Source organism: Anser brachyrhynchus, assembly GCF_964034855.1.
Source record: "Anser brachyrhynchus genome assembly, chromosome: 3".
Lineage (NCBI taxonomy): Eukaryota > Metazoa > Chordata > Aves > Anseriformes > Anatidae > Anser > Anser brachyrhynchus.
In genome coordinates, this window is record NC_137696.1 from 78,637,908 (window position 1) to 78,662,305 (window position 24,398).

General features: G+C 44.3%; 1 protein-coding gene and 1 long non-coding RNA gene across 2 annotated transcripts in view; one reads left to right on the plus strand and one right to left on the minus strand.

Moving 5' to 3' along the window:
* Nucleotides 1-3,234, minus strand: part of PRDM1 (PR/SET domain 1) — a 111,396-nt gene extending 108,162 nt beyond the window's left edge. Inside the window, exon 1 of the mRNA XM_080586976.1 lies at nucleotides 3,133-3,234. The gene's annotated coding sequence lies outside the window, so the exon portion shown is untranslated. The remainder of the gene's footprint in view (nucleotides 1-3,132) is intronic.
* A 675-nt stretch (nucleotides 3,235-3,909) lies between these two features.
* On the plus strand, nucleotides 3,910-16,160 carry LOC308192924. The gene is made up of 4 exons (XR_013949225.1): nucleotides 3,910-6,203; nucleotides 12,132-12,249; nucleotides 13,283-13,508; nucleotides 14,025-16,160. It is a non-coding gene; the product is annotated as an uncharacterized lncRNA (long non-coding RNA).
* The last annotated feature ends 8,238 nt before the right edge of the window (nucleotides 16,161-24,398 follow it).

Consider the following 24,398-nt stretch of genomic DNA (forward strand, 5'->3'; position numbering starts at 1 on the left):
ATAAATTGAGGCTAGCGGAGGTATCTGCTCCCCAGATTGAAGGTGTTGCATTACTCTGCGCAATGTCCAGAGAGGGAGAAGTCTGCACAGCAAAATGGTCATAAAATACATTTTTTTGTAAGGAAGACAGGAAATGTTTCTGTCCAAAAAAAAAAAAAAAGAGAGAGAGAGAGAAAAAAGAGGGGGGGTAAGAGGGAGAGCATCCCCTTTGGTGCAATTTTCCCATCTGGTGAAACAAAGTGAGAGAGCTCCCTCCCTCCCAAACCGAGTATCTCAAGAGCAGCTCTGTGCCTTGTGGCAGCAGTGTCAGCCCCAGGGCCAAGTTTTGGGTCCCCCTGCACTGCCAGCCCTGCACACTCAGCAGTGGCACCTCTCGGGCAGCTTGACCAAGGTAGGGCAGTCAAATAGATTGAAGCTGGGCTTGCTGTAATATCATTTAAGGACGTCATTTACGTCCTTGTTTAAGGATGTAACTCAAAGGTCACTGTATTGGCTTGGAGGAAAAACACTTGCTGTCTCGTTCTTCCCTCAGGGTTTATTGCCAGTGTGATTATATTTTCAGGAGTGACAAGGGAGGCCCTGATCCATAAATCTAGGGGAGACAGAGAGTGAGCTGATTATCAGACACCTCCTTCCCCACTCCGAAGTCAATAACCTCAGCATCTTGCAAGGCTACTTTCAGCAGGAAACCAATCTCTCAGGCAGGCTCTGCCCAGTTGCTCAGTTGCAGCCAGCCTGCCTTTCCCACAGCCTTGAAACCAATAGCTTGCCCACTACCCCAAAGCCCCCACGACCCCTTCTTTTCGTGCTGGTGGGAAAGAGGTCCTCACTGAGAGGGTTTGAAGGGCTGTGGGCGATTTGGGAGGAGAGTAAGTGCTTGCTTGCGGGAAGGCTGCTGCTCCCCACTTCCAAAATCAATAGTGCAGCTCTATCCCCTTGCAAACACGGGGCCCCTTCCCTTTGAACCTCCCCAAAAATGATTCAGTGGTGTTTGAATGACCAGGAAACCGCTGAGACTGTGCAAAACGTGACATTTAGGACAAACCAAGGAAGACATCCACAGCCTCCCGGCGTCCGATTTCCACCCGCAGGTAAGTTTACTGCTAGGGGGCTACCGGTGCCTTGCCCGAAAGCGAGCTCGGCTAGCCCCTGTAACAGCTCGTTTGGCTCCCGGGGGGCTGCCCGCAGGTGGGACTCGGGTTTTGTGACCCACGCACGAAGGGACTGCGTCTGAAGTAGCCTCTGCGAGTGGCTCCAAGCGCACGGCGCGGCTCGGCACGGCTCGGGCAGCCTCCTGTCCCTCCTGTCCCTCCTGTCCCCTCTGTCCCTGCCGTCCCCCCCACCCCGTCCCTGCCACCCGCGGCATCGCGGCGCAGAGGAACGAGTTAACTCCTCGGGCTCAACCCAAAACCTTCGCCGAGGGATTTCCTGTTTTAGCACCAAACCGTGCCGTTTAAAACACACGTTAAAGGGATTTTGCTTTCACGTAAGCCTCCGGGAAGAACGACAATAATAAAATAATAATAACAATAATAAAAAGCCCCCCCAACGATGCCCAGCATCCTTCCCGACACCAGCCCGGGCGCGCACCGGGATTTGCCCCGCCGGCGGCTGATCCAACCCCCAGCACAAGGACCACAGAGAAAGAAGTTCCCTTTTATTTTTTTGGGGTGCGCACTGCAGAGCAACAACAGCATCAAACTGAGCCGAATACCCGCGTTTCCGCCCCACCTCCTAATGCGGGGAAAAAGCAAAACCCACCCCGGGCCGTGCCAGACGGTGCTGTGCGGGCAAGGGATGCACCAAATCTCTCCCACCTCCACGGAGCGGTGCGGAGCCGGGACAAGGAGGTTATCCCCTGCCAGCCCTTCTCGTGTGCCGCTTGGTTAGGCGTATTTCTTTCTTTTTCTTTCTTTCTTTCTTTATTATTATTTTTTTTTATTAGCCGTCTGATTTTATTTATTTATTTTTTTTCGCCGCTACGAGGAGTGCGGTTTAAATGCTAGCTCCACGGTGGTCCCGGCACAATAAAACCACGTTCGTTTTCACATCCTTCCCAAAATCTTTCGCCTCGTTGCGGCTCGCGTAAACAGTTTTCCGATGTGACTGGGGGGGGGGGAACAGCACTACACGCAAGCAAAGAGCAGCGCGGGGATCGGGTTGGATAACCACGGGCGGCGCGGGCAGAGGAGAGCAGAAAGTAAAGAAATTGTCTCCCAGAGCGTGTGAATTTATTTTATTATCATTATTATTATTATTTTTTTTTTTCAGAGAACGGGGCGAGGTAGTTTCATTAAAACACAGATCATTTTGCCCTCGCCTGATGGGCGATTGCACGGAGCAGCGTCGCGGGGAGCGAGGCGAAGCTTACGGGAGCGGGTGTCGCTAATTAGAAAGCAACGAATACAGGCAGTTCCCGGACATTTGGCTGGGCAGCGGAGCAGGAGGAGCCGGCGGAGGGGCAGCGCTCCCTGCCTGCCCGGGGGCCAGCTCCGGGACGGCTCCGCACCGGGGGAATCGGCGCGGATCCCCCCGCCGGGCTGCGGAGCCGAGCGCGGCGGCCGCCCTGCGTGCGCGCAGCCCTCCGCGGGCCTCCGAGGATGCCAGGGGGGGAAAACCCGGGCTCGTCTCCTCCGGGGGGTTCCCCCCCCGAGCCCTCTCCGCGTTTCTTGGGGGTTTGCGCCGCCGCCCGCCCGCCCGCCCTTCGTTTCCACGCGTGGCTCCCGCTCCCCGCCCCGCCGCGAGTGGCCGGCGCAAGCTCCGCGCACCCCCGCGGGACCCAACGCGGGGTGGTGACGGGCAGGGAGGAACAGGACAGCCGGCAGCCCGAAGGGGTTAAAGCAAAAGGCTTTGCGGCTGCCGGAACGACAGGGGAGGGGGAGCGAAGGGGGTAAGCAAGAGGGTGCCGCAGCCTGTTGATAACGGGTGGGAACCACCTGGAGGTCGACCTGTGAGAGGGGTAAAATATCCACCCACCCACCCACCCACCCATCCATCCATCCATCCATCCATCCATCCATCCATCCACCCCTCCCTCCCTCCCTCCCTCCATCTCTCCATCCCTCCATCTCTCCATGCATCTCTCCCTCCCTCCCTCCACCCTCCCAGCAGTTGGGCGAGGCTGGGACCCACCTGGGGAAGGCGTGCGGGGCCGCAGGTGCGCGGTGCGGAGCAGCGTGGAGCGGTGCACAGCAGGGAGCGAGGAGGGCTAAGGGCAGCCGGAGCGGGGGCGAGCGGCCGGACCCGCACCTATGGCCCCAGCACCAGTGGCCTCCATGGAAGGAGCTCAGGGGGTTCGCCTCCGTGGGCCGGGACCGGGGCGGGTGGGCTTTTCCCCAGCAGTAAAGCCCAGGGCGGCGTGAGGGGCTGGCGGGGAAGGGTTCCCCCGCTTGAATTATGCTGGTGTTGCTTGTCCGACAGCGAGTGGGTAAACGAGAGCCAGCTGAGCCCTCCTGCCAGCCTCGCTGGGGCTGAACTTGAGGTCAGTGGAGCGCAAAACTCCTCCGGGGAAGGAGGAAACAAATGTTCGTGGATCGGGTATCGACAAACTTGAACAAGTGGGAGGGGGAGAAGGAGAAGGGGCAGTCGGAGCTGCCTTCGTAAAGCAGTAAACAGCGGCGTTGGGACAGAGTTGAAAGGAAACTGCCCAGCAGCTGCTCGGAGTTTCCCTGTGAAGTGCTTGTCCTAGGCTCTCCCCCCGAGCGAGGAGAAAGCCCTTTACGAGAAGCCAGAAGTCCCCCCGCCCCCGGTAGCTGCAACCTGCGGCAGAAGTCGGCCATCCCCGGACAGGTTCCCCTGCGGGCTACGGTCAGGCCGGGGGGAAACCGGACTCGGAGAAGAAACCTCACCACTGCTGATTAAGGCCTTCACACGGGGACACAATGTGCTCCAGTGTCCTGGCCACAGTGGATTCGCCTGCCGGGCAAAAGGTGCCCATCCCTTCGGCAGGCTGCGGGTGCCCATTAAACTGGCCCAGGGCAGGCTGGTGAGGGGAGAGCTTCCCACTGATTTTTACAAACTGAGAAACCTTAAGCCTGTATCAGGTGACGAGAGAGAGGGGGAGATCAGGGGGTTTCAGCACTTGCAAATCTCTTCATTTCATCACTTTAAAAAGGAATTTTTATCTCTAACCATACTGAAGGTAAATGATCTATTAATAATAATAAAAGAGAGTTCCAAGCAGAGAGACCCAGGTATTCAGGGTTTTAATGGACTTCTGGTTTAGGATTGATTTTCTGAACAATGCTTCAGCAATGGTTTTTCATAAGGTACAATATTTGATTTTTCCATGAGATATCAAGAACAGATGCATCTAAGTAAACAGATACATGTAAGTGCAGACACTCACAGAAGGCAGTGCTCATTTTGTCCATGTGAGCTTGGAGAATGATTTATTTTTGTAGCCCTTAAGCATAATAATAATAATAATAGAACATGTGTCCATTTTATTGCCGTATTTCCAAAGTTCATACAACTCAGCAAGCAACAAGCATTTTTGTTTCAAGCTGGGCCCTAGACCATATACTTTATTAAAAAATAAAAAAAAAAAAAAAAAACAAAAAAATCCGCAAAACCCAGAAAATTGTGTGCAAAGGGATGAGGAGCTGCTTTACCAGAACAGTTGTGTCTAACGTGTACATGAAGGATCAGAGCAGGCTCCGTTCTTACTCACCTAACCAGAAAGCAAATGACATCCCGAGCTAAGGCTGTATAATCATTCCATTATAAACCACACGTTTCCCAGTTGTAAATGGTCACGGTAAAAACGTATTTGTGGCTTAAATTTGGTGTGGAGAGTCTTAGACAGGACATTTTTTTCCCCCTCTATGAAAGATTTTAAAATTAAGCAATTCGGTCAATTCTTTGGGTTTGGAAACTGCAGAAAAGGATCTTTTAAAGTTATTTTTTAGGTTTTAATGCTTAGAAGTGGTCTGTTTTTAAAAGTGATCTTCAGTCATTAGAGAGAGAAAGAACTTGAATCCATGAATTAAATTTAAGGGGAGTTTGTGATGACGTTCAGCAGAAACAGGAGGAAGCTCAAAACTTTTCACATCATTTATATATGATGTACTATGTAGACCATACACTGAAGGTAAGCTGTAGGTGAAGTTCCAGAAGTCAATTTGGTGGTATAAGGGCACCGAGTCTGAAAAATTATTCTGCCTCAAATATTTCCATACTATACATTTATACTGCCTATGATGTCCCTGAGGACCTAGTTGTGCATCATGCCATATGGATGGGGACTCTTTTAAACTTTTCAGTGAAACCTAGGATGCAGGATGTGGTAGCCAACAGCCAAGCTATGCAATAGGTTGAGTAGAGGAGTGAATTCTGTCATCACTCGTGATGCTGTCAGGCCGGGACTCTGTGGGGGCAAGGACCTCTCCACAACGAAGGGTCTTGTGCATCACTTCTGGGCATGGCTCACAGAATGGGATCAAAGACACCCAGGTCCAAAGATCTGACAATGGGCACAACAATCCTGGAGGTGTTTCTGAGTGTGACTGCTTACCCCGCTCTGATTTTATGTTTGCCACATAGACAGGTACTAGATACATTGTTTTGTAGGACACAGTGAAACTCTAGATTAAAAAATAAACAGAAATACAAGTATGGGAGTAGGGGAGGAAGAGATAGAAAAGCAAAATAAAAAAAGAACAGGACACAGAGGAGAATGTTGACAGGACCGCATACGGTTGATACAGGGACTGAATCGAGGATGCAACTAGTGAAACTGTGGGAAGGGTCTGGTGCCAAAGGCCACCCACCAAAGGAAAAGAAACTCCCAAGATTCATGACATATCTCCATCTCTATCTGCACTCTATCTGCAACTATCTATGTGCCTACTAGACTCTACCTGCATCTGACAGCTTAATTTTCTGAGTACCATTTTGGCAGCAAACTGAAATTCCTCCCTTCCCATGTTCTGGGAAGAGCAACTACCCCCACACGGCACGAGGGGGAAAGCTGGAGGGGGGCACTGGGAAGGGCTCAGTAGCCATCCTGCTGCACAGTGAAGACTGCTCTTCAGCTAGGGCCCGTGTCAGACCCCATGAGCTCACACTTAGCATTCAGTGTTGTTCTTCTGCTCAGGACAGGACCTTCTGGTGGCTGTGTCTGCAGGACGGCCCCAATTTCCACCACTGTGGCAGTGCCTAGTACCTCTGGTGCTGCTGGTCTTAGTACGGCCCATGCTGAGGTGAGTGGATCACAGGCTCAGGGGTAACACCCCCCTCTCTATCACTGATACCATGCCATGCAAAAACATAATCTGTAGAAGTGAGAAATAAAAGGCTAGAAGGAGTAAGGGGAGACTGAGAGAGAGGCTGAGAAACGGAGGCAGTTGCAATTCTTCATTTATCCTTAGGGCAACACTGCCGAGGGCAAGGCCACAGCTCCTGTCAACAACAATAGCCAGGCCTAGGTGACAAGACAGTGTCAAAGAAAATGCAGCAGGTCCTGTGTGCAATTTCTGTAAATGCTCTTGGTTACACTTGTTACCATATATTCTTTGACAGCTGTCCTAGTGTACCTCTGGGTCCCTCGAAGCTCTCAGTTTTTGTGGTCTAGGGGGGTCAGAGCAGGCAGATTATGTGGGACGCTGTGTCTGGCCCTGCTGCCGTAATCACCTTGAGCAGCTGAGAGACTGCAGCAGGGAGTATTGTCTGGCCCCATCACATCTCTTTTTCTCTCTCACGTGCCACTCGTGTCACCCTTGTTTGTAAGAACTTCACATCACTGCACTGAGAAGCATGAGTGCAGCAGCACCACCACCTCTGCTCCTCTCCCAGCTTCATGCCTACTGTCGCTGAAGGACGTGGCAAGAAGGAAATGAGTTGCTGTATATCAGTGTTGTGCACGCTGCAATGTTGTGAGATCCTGTGGAATTAAGTGTGTGGGAAGACAAAAAAAAAAAAGTAAAATGCTATTTATTCTTCCTTGTACTTTAGTACTACTCAACATCTGCTAGCAATATTTAATCTAATGTCTGAAAGTGTGAGTTTAGATGCTATCAAATGGATGGTTCTGATCCTGGAAACCTCTTAAATACATAGCCCTGACATACATTAATTGCTTTCATTTAAGTAAGAAGATTATTCATTTATCATCAGGTAATTGATTTAAAAGTGTTTCCCCGTATGTTTACACTTGTCATGAATTGGTGTGCCCAAGGATTTAATCATTTAATAGAGTTAGTCATTTAATGAAATCTGATGGTCACTGCATTACACTAACACCTGATGATACTTACACAGTTCTTTCTGAGGAGGAACTGGATATCTCATTTCGTATATAGAAAAAAATAAAAATAATAATAATAAAAAAATCATTGCAGGGATTTCAGCTGATATTTTCTCACCAGATGCTTATACAGGGATTTTCCTGCGTGAAAGGTAGGCACTGGGCTGTGAGTGCACATGCAAAAGTACATATTCACAATACACATAATTTTACTAAATGAGTAATGATATGTTGCTCTCTTTGTGTTGTTACACAGATATTGGTTTGCAGCGTCTTAAGGCTTTTTTTTTTTTTTTCTTGTGAAGCTCACTGTTCTTCATCAGTCTCGTTGATGGGTGGTGTTGTTATTGTTTATCCAGTGGATGCTGGTGGAATGGTGGAGATAGTCTCAGGGAAAATAATGAGCTCACACTTATGCTTTTAGACCAGCTGTGGAGAGAAGCTGCCAAGTGCCCAAAGCTCCTTTTGAAAACCAAATGCTGAAAAGCTTTTTACATTTTCATCTTACCGAGGTGACCAACAGGGTAATGCAATAAAATATACTGCATTTAGCCTTGTTCTTGTAAAACAACTTCTATTGATATGCAAGAATGTTTGAGAAGTCTTTCATTTGGCTTTGTACGTATCTTGGAGTAATTTGCAGGCCAGTAATAGGCAATCTTAGAGCAAGTATTTAGCAATAGATTTTAAAACTGATGAAGTAAAAATGCTTTGTAAATATATTGGCACCGGGAACTGCCTTTCTGACCAAATAGTTTATTGCCCATTTTATTTGGAGTTCTGTTTTAATTTAATGATTGATGACATTCATACCTTTAAAATCAGTCATATCAGGACGTCAGTCTTAGATGATAAAATGTTTACAGTTAAGGACATTTGTGCCTGAAATGTCATTGTCCCGTATTTGGTTTGGAAGTAATTCTGATGGTTGCAGAGAAGTGTTGTCAGTGCTCATGAGTATACTTCTGGGTTCCAGTTCTTTACACATTTGCTTAATATTGTCTTAATTCATCTTGTAGTATATATATACCTGTGACACAATTGTAAATTAACAGTATGTTTGCTTGTGACAATTAATATTTCTGTGTAAGCACTATATTTTTTTTGCAGTGATACTTCATCTGTTGATATGTTCCATGTTCATTAAGTCCTAAACAAGTATGTTTTTTCCTTACTTACGGTGGAGCTACCTAGTTCTTTAGTGCTTCATAACAGCTGACAGAGCATTAATACTGGGGGAAACTGTGGAAGGACAGCTTTAATTCGGCAAACTGTTGACCCTCTACTACTTGGATATAAAGACATCTCCTCTTCCCCCTCCCTGTCATTGCCATCTTCCAAAAAAAAAGTGTTATAAACAACTCTTATTACTTGATGTGATTCCTGTTTTTAAATCAGACATCTTCTGTTTTTCCCCCAAACACCACAAATATGTTACTCAGCCTTTGAGACAATAGCTGTAATTTGGCTATAATTAGAATCTGATCAGAGCAGGGAGAATGGATGAATACAAAAGAAATCATCAAATTCCAGAAATGTGACACCATAGGACAAATCCTGCTTGCTTTGCTAATAGAAGCTGACTTGCATGGGTTAGATGAACATAATTTTAATCAAACAAGAAAAAGAGTCTAATAATAATATCAGCTGTTAGAGTCTAAAAGGAAAAAAAAAGAGCTGAAGTCTTTGAGTTAAAAAAAAATTCTTCAAAGGCGTATAAAGTATTTTGATTTAATCCTGCTAACATCTGCCTGTTTTGAATCCGAAAACAGCCTAATGTTTATCTAATACTCTTAGTACATTTTGTAATTAAACTAATTAAGGAAAACATCTTACAGCTTTTCCCTGGAAAGAACTCCCCCTCCCTCTTATAACAGAAACTGAAAATAATCTCTTTTGTTTGAAGGACAGATAAAATGAATTCCCTCTTTACGTGTATTTTTCAGCAAATGCCTTTCAATATTGGAGTCTCAAAAAGCAATTGAGTCCTATCCAGAGAAGGCAGAAACTGCTCCCCCTGAAACCTTTTTCCACAGAAGGAAAGTTTTTGATCTTAGGAGCTCTGCTTCCCCCCACTCTCGACTTCCAAAGTCCATAAAAATGCTTCTAAGCAAAATTAGCTTCCAAGTCCATAAAATTGCAATATATCATTTAAATCATGACTTTTATAGCATCCTTTTTTAGTACTGGAAAGGGGAAACCCATGAAATGGTGTGAAGACATTCTAGGCTTTGAAGATGGTTAGAGATATGATGGCATTTTCAGCACACCTTCTTATTGCCATGAAATGAAAAGTGCTTAGTTGATTAGCAGGCTGATCCAAGAGAATGAACTGCAATTAAAGTCAATGGCAGTTTTGCAGGAGTAAGGACTGCGTGAACAGCCATCCAGGGACTTCTTAACCGCTTTCTTAGGACTGGAGCAAAATCTCTACTTTTTTTTTTGTATTCCATCATCTTTTTCTTCCTCCCTACAGCCACTCCTGTTTAGAATAACTGAGTTCTGGTATTAAACAATTTTAACCACTCATATATATTTAAATAAAACAAATTTCCAAAGATTATTAGGCTTATTGGCCTAAATACAGTCTCTAATTTCATCTTCTGTACAGTGCTGATCCTCGTACATTTTAAGCCTGCTTCTAGAACAAGAAAAATAAGTGTTTGCAGGAGGATTGCAGCATGCTGGAAATAACATATTTCATGTTAACATCTAGGCAATACTGCCATTAAATGTTACTGAAATAAATGGTGTATTGAGCACCCACTTGCATATGCCTATGAACTTTCATATATAGTGAGAAGTATAAAAACATTTGTTTTCTGAGGCATCTGAAGGTGGCATGCTGGGTGATGTAAGGAAGCTCTGCAAGAATCCTCTTCCACCAGACTTCTGCTGTCTTCACGGGGTAAATACACACAGCCTAGTAAGTGTTGGCCCATGCCTGCTCTTGAGAAGTAGGGATCCCCATAGCTCCCCAGGGAAGCTTGTTGGCTGCAAGTCAGGAATTGCCTCATGCCTTTGCTCTCTGCTAGATCTGCTCCACTGAATGCTGAGTGCGTAATGGGTTGGACCAAGTATTCACCCACACCAACTTGGAAGGGATTGGGGTAGGACCTGTGACGAATGTCAAGGTCTAGTTAGTGAATAGTTTTGTTCCCCACAGGAAACAGGGAGATACATTACATTAAAAGATGTAAAGGACAGTATTTTTGAAGGGAAGTGTGAAAAAATGTCAGTTACTATTTCCACAATTTTTTTAGTGACAACTCTAGAGTTAAAAGCTGTATCCTCACATACCAACTCTTACCTTCCAAAAACATATGGTCATGATCATTCAATGATCATTATTTCACATCACAGTAGCATGCAGTTATTTAGTGCATTGTGCAAGGGAATGGGAATGGCACTGTTAATTTTTCATCACTCTTTTATGGTTTAAAGGGCTGCAAGCAGAGGTGCAAGCAGCTCTGAGAATCGATCCTGTCAACTTAAAGTGATTTCTTCCATGCTAGAAGAATTAAATCAGGTTCAAAATGGTTTTGTGTAAGCATAATATAAACCAATAAATAGACCGACAAACCCTCTCTTTCTAGGGACCATTTCATATATTGGACAACCTTTTCATATATTGTTTCACCTAGCCAGGCCAGCTACAAAGAGGAATTGAATTTCCAGAGGCTGCCAAAAGTCTCTGCTCAGCAGACTCTTGTTAATTAGTCAGAAGGAACTTTCTCACTTGAACATAAAAAAAAAAAAAAAAAGAAACCTAACAAGTATCCAAACCAGCATTGAACAAAGATGGGACATTGTACAAATCGCTTTTCTGGCAATTAGCAATATTTTGCTCATGCAGCTCTTGTCTTTACCAGAAATACTATCCATTGGCACTGTAACGACTTGTTAAGTAGAACCTATGAACAGTTAAGTGTTGGTTAGACTGGGAACAGTTTAGAGGTGTGTTTAGAGAGTTTAGGTGTGATTTTACTGTTCAAGTTCAGTGGATCATAGCATACAAAAGTCTGAGGTTTCTCCTCATGTTTCTGGAATCATTCCTGCTTTCCTGGCTGTTAATTATATCTCCCGGCTTCCATTCTTCTTTTCTTCTCTCCTTATATTTCTGATGTCAAACTGATTAGCCACTAAATTGCATTGCATTCAGGTAACAAGATCTTTGTTATTGATTTGCTCTGAAGGCTTTCTTTGACAGACAGACTGGCAGAATCCTTCATCCAGGTTAGGGAATAATCTATTTGAAGGTTTCTTCCAGATGTCACTACTATAGCAACAGCTTCTATAGTGTTAATGCTGATATTAAATAGGGTTCAGCCCAGCATTACCATCCAGCCATATGGCCCTGTTTTTTTTTAAACTTGAAAATCAGTTTGCTGCTTCTTCCATAGAGAAGGCTGCCTGTCTGTATATCTTTATTTCCACTACCTACTTCTTTAACACTCCCCCAAGCAGATTTTAACCCCCTGAAAAGACTGTTAGGAAAGGAGCCAAATTCTTGTTTCATTTTTAGATCTGACTAATCTTCTGCAAATTATAGAAATGCGTGATATTGTATAATTATTTTCCTGTTAAATTCAGTATTTCAGAGATTTGCTGCTTACTTTCAGTTGCTTCACCTCACATCTGTTTTCTACCTCTTGTTCACAAGAGTTCCAGCCCAACCTCCTTTGTCTTCTGATTTCCAGAAGCTCCCTAAATCTCCAGGAAATTTCAACCTCAGGTTTCCTCCCCCTGCTGGCAGAAACCTTCTGGGTATGTTCTCTCCCACCCCAAGACAGCCTTCTTTTCTCTTGTTTTCCTCTTTTTTCTTTAAGAATGAGGGACGACATTTTAGTGCACACCGTGACCCCATTTCACTTGTTTCAAATAGGATCCCTAAGCATGCTGCAGAACCAGTCCTGAAGATCTCCAGAGTCTCCTCTCTCCATCCCCGCTGGCCAGACCACAGCCAAGGATGTGAAGACACCCCACCAAAGCAGCAGGCAGCGGTAGGGTTGGTTCAGATACCTGCACTGAGGGACATGAGAGGATCTGTGACCACATAGCAAGGGAGGTCAGTCCAAGATTAGCTGGGCACTGGGGCTCAAGCTGGGTTGGGAGGACATCTTTACAAGGGTAGGCAGCAGCCTGGCAGGAGCGACGAAATGCATTTTCTCAGCTAGGCTCTGGGGCCAAAGATTCAAACCCAGTGGTGGGAGTTATCTGAATGTAAGGATGTAAGGAAGGCTTTTTCTTCCTGTAAAACATTGCCCAACTGGTGAGGTACTTTATGGATAGTGTTGGAACGGATGGGAAGGATGGTCTTGTAATTGTGGGATTCAGTGGCAAATCAGGAAATCTGGGTTTAATAACCAACTGTGACACAGATTTCCTGTGTGACCTTCTCCAGATCACTTACTCACCCTATGACTCAAGTCCCAGTTTGTAATATGGGGCAGCAACCCTTCTTTTCTCACACTGTCCTGTCTATTTACACAGCTCATCTATGGGGCAGGTGTTTCCTTCAGCTACACGTAACATGTTGCTCCAAAGAGATCATTTTTAGTTTGGTTCCCTTCTCATAACTGATATTATTTTGATATTACTTTGGTTCATACAAATTGTCATGGGTCCGGCTATAATTATCTGCGTAACTGTTTTGACAATATGTTTTGTGGAAACGTAGCTTTGTGGACCCCCTTTTCATGTGAAATAACTGTATTTCTTTCAGAAGAGGAATTCAAGTACAGTAATAAGAGAGGTGATCCCACTGATATATCACTAAGTAAAATCTGACGTGCAGATATAATGAAAACATGAGGCAGTTTAATAATGAAAAATGTATAGTCCTGAGCTAATGGCTGAAAAATGTTTAGTGAAGGATTACAGTGAAGTAGAAAACCACAAGAAAGAAATTCAGATAGATTAAACATTAGGAATTCATTTGTAAGTCCAGACAATCTATGGGCTGTAATGTACTTTTATGGTACAACAGGATGCAAAGAAATGGTTTTCTGAAAGACTTATTATCCTTCCTTTTAGGACTTCTGTAGTCTTCATCGAGCACTATGAATCTGCCTCTGAAACTCCTATCTAGCCTCAGGGTCCTTTGGTGCCATACCCACTGAGAGACGGGCACTGAACCAAAAGACCAAGGCTGAGTGATGGAGGATGCAAGTGCTGGCTACAGGCGGAGGGAGGACTTAGTATCAGTGAAGAAGACTTTGTGGCATCAAATGAATTGAGACCAGACTGAATTGACTCACAGGTGAGTCACGGCACCGAGTAGCACATTAGGACTGGCTGTGAAGGGCTGAGTTAGAGGACTGAAAACATGCTGAATACGTGTCCCATGTGGACAATGAGCAGTGCCTCCACATCCAGAAAACGGGGGACTGCGTATACTGGAGAGCCGGAGGGCATCTCAGGTCCACACTTATAGCTGGAAAATTTGACTTGCTTCGGTAAGAAGTATTGCAGGTGGTTAGAGTGATCCCAGGTATTCAGAGAAGTGTAATGGATAACAAATGTAGATGCTTGTAGCAGAGCCAGAGTCTCATGGATTATGGCTCTCCTCCCAGGGGTTAAATAGGTGTAAGAATTAATTGAGTTATCCAAAGTGTAATTGGTGGCCCAGTATTGCATTAAAAAAAATCCAGAAGTTTAATGTGAAGTGGTGATTGCTACACAATCCCAAGGTGAGGAAAGTTTCCAGTAATCTCTCTCAACTTTTAGATCTTCCAGTATGAAGGCACCTTGGAAAATTTGTTATTTCTATTTTCAGCCTGACAGCATTCTGTTGAATTTCCACCTGGGAGGCATACTCCAAGAACATGCATGCTGGTGGAAGAAAATCAAGATCATTTATGGTTCTTCTATTAAAATGCCTTGTCTGTCACAGGCCAGGCTGCAGGGGATGATGCTGTGGGGCATTGGCTGTTCTTCCTGCGTATCCAGTGGTGCTTACCTGGGAAGTCACTGGAGTTCTCTGTTGTAGCTGTGTGTTTGAACCAAATATGTTCAGGATTGTGGTAGACACTTCTTCTGTGTGAAGATTTGCACGAATGCCCTTTTCCTGTGGACATGAAAGCAATCCAACTTTTTCCCATCTCTGAAAAGACGCTTCGCTTTTCCATCAACTCACCAACGTGTAAGGGGAGATCTATTTGTGGCATGTCAACAACATTGCTTTTTCACTACCACCAAGTTGCAATTGGCCTTAGCACTCAGAGTAAAAGGACTTTTAGATACACATTACTGCTCTGCTACAAGGAGGAAAAGGTCTTATCAACTGCTTGTGAGAGATACCTTTTTTGTTTATTGAAAATGTTGATTCATCCTCTTTTACCTGTCTACAAGCATTGCCCTTTAGCTTATTGTGTATTTTGGGCTTTTTTAGCACTTCCAGAAAAAGATTCCTTCTTTACCTCAGTCAGCCCTTTTTATCATGCAAAAACAAGTTCTCAGCACTTCTCAGGCAGGGAAGCCCTCAGCTCTTCTTAGCCCATTTTGTGGGATGCTCTGAATAAGGTCCAGTGAGGGCTAGGGGCCAGTGGAACCAGCTCTGGAGGGTTAAGATCAGCTTTTATGTGCAGGAGAGGAGACCTGAGATGCAGGGCCTGTCAGTGAGCCTGCCGTCCCTACCCTTCTTCCTTTGCCTGAGTTGGGGTGTGTTGGCTCCCAGGGCTGGCACAGCTCCAGTTTTCAGGAGGCCAAGCTGAGATCAGTCTGATGCTCCCCATTTGCTGATTGTGGCTTAAAGCCAGTTCTTCCCCCCACTGAACTCTTCTTCCCGTGCTGGCATTATGATACTATTAAACTGGTAAATTATCTCTAACAAAGTTGCTGCCCATCCCCTGGAGACATCTGGTGCATCTTAACTCACCTGAGTGTCCCCATCAAAGCCTCTAGGTCAAGCACGGTTGGGACCAGCTAGTTCATGCTTTTATCCTCTGGTTTTGTGGTCTGGGATTAACCTTTCTGATGCTTTCTCATTTTATAAAATGGATGCTTTTGCAGGACCTGTCATCTCTAAAGCTTTCAGAACATGCCCACCAACATTTTATCTGGGGAGCACAGTGAGCAGGGGAGATGCATTGCATCACCAAATTTTTGGGAACTTTGTAAACAATTTTCTGTGCAGTTTTCTGCTCAGTTTTCTACTTCAGTTTTCCAGTATCTCTTTGTGCTTTTGCTTTTTTTTTTTTTTTTTTTAATTTGTAGGGTTTATTTTAAGCAAACAGCTCCCAGAGCATAAAAATCAACATAAAATCTTTTAAGAGCTAGTTTACATTGACCAGCTGTCACAGAAAGAGAGAGAAATGTGTGGGATAGTGGTGGACAATATGTGTACAGAGGAAGGTAGGCATTTTAGAGTTGTTAAATCCTATTGCTAAGCCCAGGGCTTAACAGGCTTCACATTTTTTGCTCCAGGGTATCATGGTACAGTGAAAGCAAGCTGATGGGCTCCATTAGCATGAATGATAGCTTCCTTCTACACACAAGTCAATTTGCAGGTAAAGTTTTTTTCACACTGTCAAGAGATAAAGAAAGCCTTTCTGAAAATGTCCTGGAGCTGATCTTAGGGCGAGGGAGGGTCTCAGTTCAGTCAAAGCAAATGTTTGCTGACATTGTTCAGCTATTTTGGAAACTGTTAACCGTTGTTTTCAGCCTGACAAAATTAATAAGTGGATTCCCTGAAACAGAACATTAATCTCTGTCATCACCAGCTTCACTTCTTAAAACTTCAGACGTTTTTGTTAAATTCCTACTTTAATTTAAATAATAAAAAGATATCTTCACAAAGCACTATTCACACAATAAATGCTGCATGCACTTTAGATTTTTTTTTTTTTTAAAGATTAGAGCAGTTTTATATGTTCTCTTTGCAGTCTTTCTCTGGCTTCTTTTGCCACTTGGTTTGGTTGGGTATTTTGCCAACGCATAAAGTGGTAGAGGTGAGAGCACTTTTTTTTTTTAAAAAAAAAGACTGTAAAAAGAAAGCAGACCATGGGTTAGGCTATAGCAATCTAAAGAAGACATTAATAGGGCCAGGCATGGAATACTTAAAGGATTAGATCCCAACACAGCACAAGCATTACTTGAAGAATATTTGTCTGTTAGGAAATACTTGATGTCGCTATTTGTACTTTTAAAGATAAATTTCACCTGTATGCTCTAATGCATCAGAAGAGCTAGAGCACACATAAATAGCTGCCTAGAAAGGACACGTGAAAACTCTTAAGTGGCCGTGCTGCTGTAAATACAGTGAAGTAAGGCACCTGCATATAATGTGCCCACAATTCTTTAACAAGCTGTGGTTAAAGTAGGTACTGTGGCAAAGATAGAAATGTAAATAAGATAAATTGCAATATGAGCAATCCAGAGAATGAGCGGCAGCACAGCGGTGAATTCTTGTTACATCCCAAGACAGAAAAGAAGAAAAAGGAAAAAAAACAAGTGGCCTGGTCGGAACATTGTTTTTGTGACTGATCTCTACTTGTTTTCCCTCAAAAACTTTCAGGATCCCTTTGGTAGCTTTGTGTTGCTCCTTTCATTGCAGCTCTGCATGGAGCAGTGGATGGTATTGATTTGAGTGAGGAGACTTAGCAGGACTCATGATACTATTACTCAGGCTGTCTGCATCCTTCTGTTTCCTGGGGTTTCACCCCCTAGGGCTTAATGTCATTAAAATTGCTGAAAATACTGCAAATAACAAGCGTAGCAGCACTTTCCAAAGACTGATAAGTTTGTCTGCCAACTTCTACAGATCAGAGTGAAATTTTGGCCCCATGAAATCAGTGCTAACATCCTGCTAACTTCAAGAAGGTAAGAATTTTAGTTTTCATATTTATTGTTCTGTTAGAGCATGCCATTGCTGCCCATTCATGCTCCTTCATTTTCCATTTCATTACTGAAAGGAAACCCAGCCCTGGTTCATAAGGTACCAGGAACTAGAAGTGTACAAGGAAATTGGCAGGAACTGACTTTTGGTTTATGGGCAGACGGTCTGCATTTGTAATGAAGCTTGTTATAAGAACCTCCATGGCTTTATAAAAGTTCTGTTCTCTCTCCAGGGACATCACGGGTCTCTCTCATTTATGGGCATGGTGCAGCATGCCTTGTTCACTCAGTAATGTTTGCCATAGCCAGACATAACCTTTAATATTCATTTATTTGTGGGAGATAATACAACATGCGCCACTGTGGATTACTAAAGGAGGAGAGTTCTGATGAACAGTATTTCTGAAGTAAGTGTTTGCTTACATCTCTGACCTGCAAATTGCTGGAGGCTAGGAGAGTGTGGTTGTTGGGAAAGTGTACCAGGAAAACATTGCTGTACTTTTCCTTGTTTTGTACTCCTTCAAAATTATCTGCTTTTGGCCACTGTCCCCATGTTTTTCTCCCCTTTAGGTATGGGAGGCAGCCCATCCCTAACAGAGACTAAAACACAAAAACAAAACAAGAAAAAAAGAAGAAAAAAAAAGAAAAGAAAAAAAAAAAAGAGAATAGGTGAAGAGAATACATTGGAGAGGAAAAAAAAACAAGTGATCACAGGTGAGAAAAATGATAAAAGGTAGATATAGTGGAGAGTCAATAGGTTAAAAATAGGGAACCAGAAGGGGATGCTTGGCAGAGCACCCCAGCTGTACCCACCTCTCCCTTGAGGCACCCAAGTACCTGCTGGATGCTGACCTGTGGTACCCTGCAAGGAGACATGGCAGGGCCAGGCAGTGGAAACAGGACTTACTGTCTCTGCCTACCAAGCTACCAGGGACACCAAATTAGCTCAGAATGCATGCTGGGCCTTCAATGCTCCTTATATTCTCCTGGTGGAGAGAGCTCTTAGCACATTGTGTCTGAGTGGGGTGGGTTGATGAGGCAATGGAATGAGAGGGCAAGAGCTCATAAAGGTGTTGCCAAGATGTGGTGTGGAGGTGGACACTCTGGGTACCGTGGTGTCTTCTAGAGCCATCTGCAAGGAGGCACCTGGCAGGGCCTGCAAACTTAGCTGAGGTAAGAGAAGACTGCAGGGCTTATGGAGGTCTCAGAGGACTGTGGGGTTTAAGCAGGACCTGTAGCCCTGGAGCAGATGGGAACAAGGACAAAGCAGTAAGGGCATTCAGTGAGCTGGGCAAGTAGTATGGGATCCATCTGGCATTGCTGACTTAGAGTAGAGCTTCCAGGTTGTGAGGAAGTCCTCAGAGTTTGGACAGGTCTCATATAAGGCATCTCAAGTTGATGGTAAAGAGTTGTTATCTGTTTTGGAGCCAAAGGAGATGGTGGGAGAAAGCACATATCACCCTGCTCCAAGCTGAACTACCCATGTTGTAGGCAAGTCACATCTACGTGAGTGGGACATGGGATATTGCTGGAGCTGAAAGACAAGACTTGGGGGGTTGACTTTTCCCTTTTCCCTTCCATCTTTAGCTCTATATAGGAGATGCAGTGCAGAGTAGAAGGAGCGGTGGGCAAGCTCTCAAGATGATCTGAGGGCCAGCCTACACCAAGCTTAAAGTCTGTGTGGTTATGGGGTGCAACTGTGGGCACATCAAACCCTTGATGCTACCAAGTGGAATATGGTGGTGACAGTTTGGGAGGTAGCGTCAGTTTTCGCCTGCTACTGCTCTGTTTCTCCTGGTCCATGCAAAGGAAGAGAAGGCAGGGAAGGAGCTGCAGAACTGTGAGCTGCTCCAGCCAGCATGTCTAGGCCCTGCTCCTATTTGGAGAAGATGAGGCAGGATGGGGAGGGTGACGTTATTTTGGCCCCGTGCTGTAGACCCACACTTCTCTTAATCTATTTTAATTTGCTTGCTAAGTGCTGAGCAGTTTGAAGACCTTTTCTGTGCATTGTGAGCTTTCTGACACAGCAATGAAACTGGGAAGAGAAAGGAAAAAACACATTCCCCCCCCACCCCGGCCCTGCAAAAAAAAAATAATAGTAATAATAATTAAAAGACAAAAAAAAAAAAGACTGCAATAGAGGAGATGTGGGAGGTTTGTAACTCATCAAGAATTATCTGCTGAATAAGGAGTAGGAATCAAGAAGGAGTCACGTTATGTACAGCAAGCTGATGGTAGACTGGAATGCTTTGAAAGAACTGAGGCTGCCAGCAGCGTAGATTGCTCGGGTAGGAGACTCATAGCACTAATCTTCTGCAGCCCTGTCTTTCAAGCAGTTTTGCATCATTCTGAGGCAGGGATTAGGAATGCGTTCTTATTTCTAGTGCCTTTCACAGCACCACTCCACATCCCAGGAGAGCAGATTAGTCCGCATGCAACATTCTCTGTTTCCAAAATGTAGAGGGACTACGGAACAGCAAAACCAGATGGGGCTGATAGGGGATATAACAACCATAATGAGTGAAAAATGGACTCAAAGAGAACTTTGTCAAAGGTTAGAATGGTGCCAGTGCCAGATTGTGTCCAGTTTGTCATGATTTTCTAGGTGACATCCTAGGGAACTTCTGTCCTTTAGGACTCCTGGAAGTCCTGCTTTACATTTGATCCATCATAGCTTCTCCTTTCATAAACACAAAGTAGTGGTTCAAGAGATTTTGCAAGCCTAAGCATACTTTTTTTTTTTTTTTTTTCTTTTTTTTTTTTATATCAGTGTTTAATGGGAAGAAATAATTCAGCAGAGAAAGAGAACATGGGAAGAGTGAGACTGAGAGTGTTTAGGAAAAAGTTGAGCGACTTAGACACTACCCTTTCTGATCTGTTCCATTTGAACTCTGAGGCACTTACTGTGTCTTGTGTAAGAAACTTATTCTCAGCACCAACTTCCTGGAAAAAAAAAATAGCATTCTGCACTAAGAAAGCATACATATCATGCTTAAGACTGAAGCTGGCATTGATAGTGTGAGAAAAATCTCAATTAATTTTCTTCAGACAGGATCTTAGTTTCTCACAATAGCATTAGAGAAGATCTCTTTAATATATATATTTTTTCTGAGTAATTTGTGAAATTTACTTATAACTTTTGAAAATGAGGTAGTGTCCATTTTGGGAAGAAATGCTTGCTCAGATGCAAGCTTCTGCCTGCCTGTCAAAGGTTAATTTTCAGGGTTAGTGGGGATTCTCTCTAGCCAAGCCTGGGACAAGCCTGGGACAACCTTCCTCAGATGCAAGTGGCTCTGTTTTCTGCTGCAATTCCATGGAGTAGACAGTGGAAGGTCCACACTGTCAGAAGGAAAAGCTACGGAAAAGATGGACAGCTATATACTGGCAGAAGTCCCCTTTTGAGGGTCTTTCCGAAGGTCCTTACAAGTGCCATAGACATTGAGTCATTGACCTAATGGCTAGATGCTGCTGAATTCAAAGCTGTAATGGGTCCACCTTCCTCCGTTCTCTACAACTCCTTCTATCCTCTCCTCTTCCCCAGGCCCTGGGTACATGGTTCCTTGCAGCAAAACCAGAGTTAGATGGGCTCAGCTTCCCCATCAGGGTCGTTGCTTCCGAAAGTATCGATTTGTGAGGAATTACACTACAGCCACTGATGCTGGAGGGAGGTCATTGCTCTCCCCACCCACCACACCAGGCTGATTGAAGAGCTTGACATCCTGCAAAAGGAAAATCCCTGCACTGAATAATATTTAATTCACTAGCATATCTGTTGCTATTATCTTTCAGCTATTATTCAGCTATTAATCAGCTATTACCTTTCCGTGTAGGATTTTGGATTGGAGACTTCACAGTCCGGGTTACAGGCCCCAGGCATCACCAGAATGCATCTGGTATGTCTTCTGGGGGTTTGTACTTCTTCTGCAACTCTTGCATAGACAGTACACTTACACCAGAGCCACAGAACTAGCCATCTCTCCACCCATTTCTCTCTGATGAGTGGAGATACCTCAGTGGGTTGCACCATCCATACTCATGCCTAGCAGAAGGATCTTCCGAAACAGTCATCATCAGTGATCCTACTTGTTCTAACCCCAAGTCCAAAGCAAGCTGCCACTCACTTAGTTGTGGCCGCTCATCAGAATCCTGTTCACCTGCACCGAGTGATCCTTGAACTCTTGCTGTTTTTCTCAAGTTATTCAAATGAGATGCTTGGAATGGATAATGGGAGTTTTCCTCTCCCCCACACAGGTTCTCAGCAATTTAAATTTCAGCTGAAGAGGAAGTTATTAAAATGTGAAGATTAGAAGTGACCTAATTCTTACAGGGAAATTTAAACAAAGGTCTGAAACTTTGCCCATTCTGCACAGTTAAGATTTAATAAATAATCAGATGCTTATGTGACGTGAGGACATATGTGCCCTTGGACTGAGAAACAGAACCGCATTTGAAATTAAATCTGTCAACTGCTATAAACATGATTTAAATGATGAAATTCAGTGTCTTCTCCAAGAAACTTTTGGAAGAAAATGAGACCATGTAAAGATGTTTGTTTAAGGCTCCTCAGACTTACCTTATCCTTTCTCTGAAGTATTTTCTTCTTTGAAATTTATAAATATAACAAACATATATTATTAAGGTTCATCTGCATGCACATTGAATAGAGAATGTAGTCCAAATACATCTTAATTAAATAATAAAAAAAAAGCACTAAAAATACTGTTTTAAGTTCTCTTCATCTTTCTTCCCCAGCCTCTCATACAACTTGATGTGAGAAAATAGCATTTACAGACTGCTCTGCCTTTGCAGAGATCTTTGCTTGGATCTTTGGCTTCAAATCAACAAAAAGAAAAACCAAGCAAACAAATAAGCTCAGTCAGTCTGTCTGATTATCTAGGCACCTATCTGGGTTTTATAATCTTGCTGTCTTCATTGTTCGTATCTGACTATGCTCTACATAAAATCAGCAGTGACAGCACAGTCTACTGAATTCACCCTTTTCAGATACAGACTCAAAGTGATATTTTGGATTTTCATCTTCCCATGACTTCACTAGCAATTTTCCCTCTCTCTTTCTTTCTTTGTTTTTTCTTTTTTTCTCTCTCATACTTTGGAGAGCAAAGGTAGGCTAATGGAATACAGAAAGATATTCATTCCAAATCATTTTTTTTTTCTGGTGTGAAGAGTGATTTTACAGCATTTCCTAAAGACAGACAAGATCTAGACTCAGCTGATTTCCTCTAGAAGCACCGTGCTCGGTGGGCCCCCAGGCAGGGCTTGCATCACCTCCTGTTCCCACCACATTGCCCAGCCTCTGTCTCCTCTCTGCCACAGGCCCCCAGTTGGGCAATGTCACATGCTGAGATACCACTTAGAAAATTATAAAGTTGTCCTCTCTTCTCACATATACTTAAGATAATTCATTAGGTTAAATAGGTAGTTGGAAGTGATACAGTATACCTGTAAACTTACAGTTATTCAAATACCTTTCACCCTCTTAGAAACCTGCTGAAACCATTTAAACCTGAAATTACTAACTTGGAGTCTTTTTAGAATAAAATGACAAACAATTTCTGTTTCAGCTTAAATAAAGTCTTCAGTCATTTCTCAATATGTCTAATCTAGCTCAGGGTTAAATAAGTTAAATTCTACAGAAACCAACTACATTAAAAAAATAATCTCGATTCATTGTTCTGGTAAATCAGAATGATTCATATTCCTTATGAGCAGTCTTAATATGCGTTTAAAGTAAGTTACCAGCAACACATTCAAAGTATTTCACAAGGGAGCATGGGAACATTAGGATTCTTCTATTCCTACAGGTATTATCTCCAGCAAGAGAAACAAGTCCCTGTACAGGAGATTAAAAGTCTCCTTTTCCTTTAATGAAGCCTGTTGCTATTATCCCTTTACCTCTGCGACAATAATTTTATCTTTGCTTGTTTAGGATGGAGTTATATGATTCTCCTGTGGGCCACTTTCATCACCATCTGGTAATTATTTCAGCTGTGCTTAGGCACTTACACAGGATGGATATCTACATAGCTTGCATTTCTTCTCTCTTGCACACACTGCTGAGCGAAGCACAAACACAAATAACTTTAAAGATCTGATCTGACAGGCCCAATCCAATAAAGAGCACAGTTGCCCACAGGTTAAATGGCACGACACCCGCTGATGTCTGACTTCCCAAACAGAGCCCCAAACTGTGGGTGAAGGCTTTTAGCTGGCTGTTGAGTCTTTGGGGAAGATATGACATCTCAGAATAGGTTCCAAGATGCACTGACCTGCCTATTGCTGATACCCTGTACACAGCTTCCTGGAGTCAACCGAGGAGACATCTTGTACATCATGGTTTCTGGTCCTCCAGCTTGGTCCTCTGGTTGTGGAGGTGTCTGGCTCCCCCTGCTCTGGATCTGGCACTGTGTAAGGTGTAAACCGTCCTGTGATGGCTCTAACAGCTGACCAAAGACAGCTCTTTTGTTCTGAAATTCTGCATGAGGGATGAGATGCTGCATGTCAGTGTTGAGTGTAGCTGTAAGGACCCTCTTCCTTACGTCTTCTTCATATCCTTCTCTATCAGTGATCATGAAACAGTCCTGGGAGCAGGGGCAAAAACCCACGTCTCCTCCCTCCTGACTCTAAGGATCAATGCTGTTCTCCCTTCTACTTGGGAAATCCCCAGACCTTACCTGCACTGTGATGGCTTCCAGGCACCTGAGTAGCTAGGATGACAGAGATATGTTTTAATCCCTTCCAGCAGAGCTAAAATGAACGTGGTTCTGTTCTTTGACTGAAGCTATTACACAGAATTGGGTGGAAGTGGAGGCAGAGTCCCATCTCCATAGCAAACACATCCCAAAAGGCTCCGACTTCCCTTTCCAGGCACGGGTCACTCCTGTAGCCCATCCATGAGCAGTTGACTTGGCTCATATCGGCTGTGCTGCAGGCACAAGGCCACCCAGCTTTCATTGTCAGGACAACCCTGGCATTGCACAGAGTCCTGGAGTTAAATGCCTCCAAGGTTTTGACCGGCAAAGCCCTTCCAGGGTTTTGATGGCAGCTGAACAGAAGTTTGTGGTTAGTCTTGGATGTGGGCTACGGCTTCAGGAGGACAGGAGCCAACATAACAGCTCAGGGCCACTGCTGGAGAAGGTCCAAATCAGACCGTCCCCATGCCCACTACTTCCCATCTACACCCGTATGCTTCTTCCTATGATTTTGTGCTGTTCATCAGACTCTCTGAACCGATACGACTTCTAGCCTAGCAGAAATTTTAGCTTGCAGGAGTAGCAGAAGCTGGTTGGGGCAGGAC